The sequence below is a fragment of the Pinus tabuliformis genome, chromosome 2_1 (genome assembly GCF_031772625.1).
Source record: "Pinus tabuliformis cultivar Carrire ecotype Pingquan chromosome 2_1, CPIR1, whole genome shotgun sequence".
Lineage (NCBI taxonomy): Eukaryota > Viridiplantae > Streptophyta > Pinopsida > Pinales > Pinaceae > Pinus > Pinus tabuliformis.
In genome coordinates, this window is record NC_142299.1 from 213,306,371 (window position 1) to 213,312,370 (window position 6,000).

Consider the following 6,000-nt stretch of genomic DNA (forward strand, 5'->3'; position numbering starts at 1 on the left):
AAATTAAAAGCAACACACCCTATCCTATTCTCCTTATAGAAGTGGGTATTTCCCTATTGAGAGCCTAATTATGACTAGGCTTTTGTTGTACAAGCGCAAACTCAATAACATAGGAGACCATAGACTTCCTAAGCTAGCTTTAAATTCCAACCAAAACCACCTAAGGCTCAAACAAGGTTGGTATAAAGACACCAGGGCCTGGTTAAACCATTGGGAGATTGTCAAGAATGTTGCATTGCAAAACATTAATAACATTAAAAATATTTTTACTTCTAAGTTCAAAGAAAAAATGTGGTGTGAGAAAGATTTAGCAGCTAAAAGAAAATTAAGATATTATAAGGAGGTCATCAACCCTACCCTAGAAGATCAAAAGTATCTCTCTGTTTTAACTAGCTCAAAGAAGAAAATTAATATAGCCAAGATTAGAACGAACTCTCATGAGCTCCATAGTGAAACGGGTCATTGGGCAGTTGCTAAAACACCATGGATGGAAAGATTTTGTCATCTCTGTGAGAATACGAACATTGAGGATGAAAATCACTTCCTCTTAGAGTGCCCCGTGTACAACCACATTAGATCTCAGTTTCAAAATCTTTGTTGCAATACTGACCTTCCTAGCCTTTTACGATGTCAAAATTACAGTGAGCTCGGGAGGCTTCTCTCCAAGCTTTTTGAGCATAGGAATAAAATCTTAAATCAAACTAAATAATTCGTTTCTTTAGGTCCGATAGACCAAAGTTTGGTCTCAGTGGACATTAACCACCACCATCATCATCATCAAATAAAATGATAATATTTGATAAAATTAAATATATATTTATATTTATTTATAATTAAAAAATATTTATTATTATTGTTTTTATTTAATTTACGTTAATTACATATTTAATTGGTAAAAAACTAAACGAATCAATTCAACTTTAAAAATACTACTTTAATTAATTCAATCAATTTCATTAAACATATTACTAATATGTTTAATTGGGAAAAATACTTACGTCCTTTAGAATCGGTTGATTTTATAATCTTAATATTTAAAATAAAAAAAAACATATAACTATTTTTCATATTTAATGAAAATATAATCATGAGAAAATTTACTAAAATATCTTTTAAATATAAATTTTAAAAATATATGGAAAGCATATTAACTGCATAATATTTTACTCTATTTCTTTTGTGCTTAAAAGACAATTTATATCAACCATGCATGGTTATAATTTAGTCTGTCTTGTTTTAAATTATGAATTGAAAACTTTAATATCTATTTATTATCACACCGTTTTGCTTCAACCTCTCTTCTACACTTGGCGGAACTCAAAGATCGTTGCACTTTTCAATGTATAATTGTCGAAACATTGGAAGACCACAAAGCCCTTCTATAATTCTCAAATTATCACATCAGATCAAGATCACTAGTGTGAGTACCCCCCTCTAAGGTTAACTCCTCCGTGACGCTTTTTTTTTTCTTTTATTTAACGTTTCATTTACAATATAAAGGTTGATTTTCTTTTAATAAAAAATCTTCACTCTATTTTAATTGTATTGTATATTTTTTAATTTAAAATAATTTTATTTTTTATTTTAAAAAACTAGAATTTCACATGGGGAACATCAATTAGTGATCGTCGTGTTATGAAGTATTATGTAAATCATGATATTCGAGATTCAAATCCCCTATGCGTTAAGCCAATAAAAAAAACTAATTAAAAATAAAATTAATAAAAAAATTCATGAAAGTATATAGTTAATTAAATTCATATCACAACCCAAAATAAATATTTAAATTCATAAAACAACAACAACCAAAAAACTAGTTTAAATATTAAAGTGATGAAATTTAAAAAGAAAAGGTAACTAAAATATTGTAAATAATTTTTCCAAAAAGTTTCATTATTTTAATACTTATAATATGTGAGGTTGTGACAACCATGAGATGTGAGTTTGGCCACCAACTTGTGCAACACTTTATGACCCATTAATGTTACAGCTAGTGAAGTTAAGGATAATGATGATTTAGGGTGTAGACTGATCTAGGATGAGTATGAGCTCACTAGAAATACTCTGCAATAAGATGTTAGCACGCAGGGATATAATGATAATGAGAATATCATGGCTGAAGGTTGTTGAGTTTTGTAGCTTGGGAGGTACTCCAAGCCCTAGGTTCATTGTTTTGGAGGAATAGGTGCCAAAAAAATGGTTTGTGGGCTTAGAACCGAAGGTGTGGGTTTTGCATCCAAGCTTGTGGGTATTACCACAAAGAGATTTTGACGCTTGGCACTTGGCGGATGTAGGGCACCCTTAGAGGAGCAAGGGGCCACTTAAAAGACCAAGATATGTCATGTAGTTTGGAAGATAAAAATTTATTTATGTGCTGGTTGGATTCACTCAACAAGAAGTCAAGTTGGCTAGGGTAAAATGTGCCCCAAGGACAATTCGTTGGCACCCTAAAGGAAGCATATAAATATAAGTGACGTTGAGGAAATTTGATCACATCCAAGAAGCATCAAATCACAATATTACACATGTTTTTTGGGCCGCATATCAGGATAAGACCTCAGCGAAGGAGAATAACTCTTGTTTTGGCATATTTTATGATTGTCTGAGGGCTGCAGAGATCAAAAGCAGGGGCCAAGTTATTGTGGACAAGTTTTGGGTTGGTTTTGGCGTATTTTGTGTGTGGGCAGACCTTTGTTTGCATGTTGTATCCTCTATAATCATTGGAGAGAGGTTTGAGCCTTGTACCCTAGCTTGGGAAGGTGTTGTGAGGCCTAAAACATGGTTGGTATTGCTCCAAGAAGGAAACGAGTAGGAGAAAAAGCAAGGAGGAAGGGAGCCACAACTGTGGAGAAGGTTTTGGGAGGAGAAATAAGGTGCTAAATTAGACTGACATTAGCCCTAACCAGGCTTAAACTTACAACAAGAAGGAAAAAAATAGAACAAGGTATGTTGTAATGTGTTTCATGTTGATTTTTTGCTAGAGGATAAGTCCAGATTGGAAAAAACTGGTTGTGTGTCTCAAGGTTGTTGGAGGGCAACAAGGAGGTGCTCAAGGGAGCCCTAAGTGTAGTCTTTTGAAGGACAAAGAGGACTGCTAGGAGAGGTAGATTGTTGGAAGCTCTAGTGACTGGTCTTCAAAGCACAAAACAAGGAGGTCAAAGTGAGCAGTTGGATCAACCTAAGTTCAATGAAGAGAAGGACATCTTGCAGTGATAGGTGGTAACCCTCCGACCCGAAGTTTGTATTCATGGGAGTAGCGCAAGAAGGCATTAGAGTGAAGAAATCGCAAAGGAGCAACAATGGGTTGAGAGTTGTTTCACAAACAGAGCTATGAACAACTCAACCTGAGTCTCTATGTGTTGATGTGTTGAAGGACTAATGATCAGATAGAGAGCAATTGGAGGAGCCATGTTTAGTGACCTAAAGGATCGATACCATTAATAGAGGTAGTGCTACAAATTGGGAGAAGAAGGACCAATAGTTGTGTTCAAGATACAACAAGAGGAGTTATGATTATGCATTACAATAGCTAGACCATTAGTGTATCGTGTTCCTGTATTCTTGTACTAGTGGATGTATGAGGGCTGTTATCCCTAGTACGGGGGACCTAGACAGTTGTATTCAAAATTTATTAATATAACAAAGTAGGGTTGTTGAAAATTGTAAAAAAAATTGTCTACATTTGTGCACATGTTTATTTACTGTTGTTTATATTCTATTGTGAAAAGTAGTTTGTTGTGGTATTTGGATTGGTAGTGTTAGTGATACTAAGACCCTAACCTTGATTCCAGTACTATGGAAAAACAACAAAGGTGGTGGTCTATAGTGGTACCTATGGAATTAATCCTTTCCTATGAATGAGATTCAATAAAGGTTCTAGGGTAAAAAACTAATATTGACCATTCCATATTCTTTAAGCATACTTTGAATCATGGTAATTTTCTCAACCTAATCTAGGTTCTCTACATGTTTGGCGGTCTCAAGCTACTAAACATGAGAGGTGTGATTCATAGCTAACCAAATCGAGCACCAAATGGTTATTAGTTGGGGATATTGGGTAAGGAGTTGGATTTGAGGCTCTTATGGAGAGGTAACATCGGTCATTTTTCTACTTTGGATAACAGAAGGAATATCCTACTCCAACTTAGTCTTCTAAGTCAAATTATAGAGGGCATAACTTGCTCCATCTTGGTCTTTCGAGTCAAATACCTTTAACACTAATGTTTGCATGAAGGCATAATTACAAAGTGAAATTACATAAGAAAAGGAGGCCAAAACAAGAGGCCCGTGATCTCCCTTGAGAATAATGATGCTTAGTGGCATTCAAATTATACATTGTAAGTTGAAGGGAAATCTTAGCAACAAAAGAGTTATTCATTTAAAGTTTTTGCGCCAAAATGTGCATTACCCGTTAAAAGGCCGGAAAAGCCCAATTCACTCTTTTCATTCGTTTTTCACCGCAACTGCTTCTCAAGCCATTTTGCGACACCCTGAACCTCTATGACCAAATTGACCACCGTTTTCCGCCTGAAGAAGCTCCAGACACCTAATTCAAGCAACCAGTTCATAATTGAAGCCACCATACCCTCTGCATTCACTAGTGAACCCAATTTGCAAGCCAGACCACCAAATTCTAGGTATTCTTGAGAAAAACCAGAACGACCCTCTCAATTTGAAAACGCACAATGTAATTGAACTGTTAATTAATTAAAATTAATTAAGAAACGTGCCTAAATTGAGGAGAAATTTATTTCTACATCCCAAACCCTGTTTATAAACTGTACTTACCCTCCCACTGTTCCAAGGCTTCCAAACCTCACTTCTATAACCACTACAAGCCTAATTCATATCTCTACACCCAATTATGGCTTCCCAAACCTCTCTAGACGTGAGACCTCTGCAAACTCCTCACCTAGACATTGACCACCTTGCATTAGCAGACATAGATTTCCAAATAAAGGACACAACTTCCCCTGCTTACCTTCTAAAGCTCCACTGCTCGAGTAAGGACAGATTCCTAAACCAGAATGATGATATTCACCTTTGGGAGTCTAATTTTCGCAAGTGTTTGTTCCCAGAAGTACACCCATTCCCTGACATCATCCACTTTTGTCATGCTTGCTACATTCCTAGCCAAAGAGCTATTGTCACCCCTAACCAGCAAGTTTTGTTTACCATCACTGCAGAATCTATCAGCCAAATGTTTCAGGTCCAACTAAGCCCCAACGAGACCCCATTGTCTATTGGAGACTTGTTGGACCTCTATGTCAAGTTAGACTTGCCCAAAATAGCCCAAATTTTCCAAACATTCATCATAGAGGACCAGCATACTCCCACAGATAGTCCCCCTTATGGTACCACCATTTTTTCAGAGAGAGGAAAAGAGATTATTACCATGCTCTCTTGCATCTTTGGATATACCTCAAATGAGCATGTGCATGAGGTTGTCCTGGCATTTCTTTCCATCTTTAGCCCAGGCAAGCCTCCAGCTGTTATTTACAGCTATGCTTAGTTCATTGTAGATAGGATGCATGAACAATTCACCAGATTACCTACTGAAAGAGTCTTCAAGTACTCTTATGTATTATTTCATATGTTTTTGTATTATCAATCAGATAAATTCCCTGTCAGCATCCAGAAGTTAAATACCAAGGGAAATCAAAGATCAATTATTTATTAGACACCCTTGATCCAAAAGTACTCCACTACATTCACCTATAAAGAATTCATTGATTCATTTGTCCATCCAATTATGAATATGCTGACCAGTAGCCCTCACCCCAGAATCAGCCAAGAAATCAAAAGGGTGTTACAATTGCCCAAGAACAACAAGGTGGGAGACTGGTATCTGTACTAGAACCACACAGAGATTAGAATTTATGGATGCCAACTTTCCCCTTACCAACTGCCCAAATACCTCCCTATGAGGATATTTGCACTAGAATATTTTACGCAGATCATCAATTTTGATGAAGTCAACTTCCTAGCAGCTAGGAACAA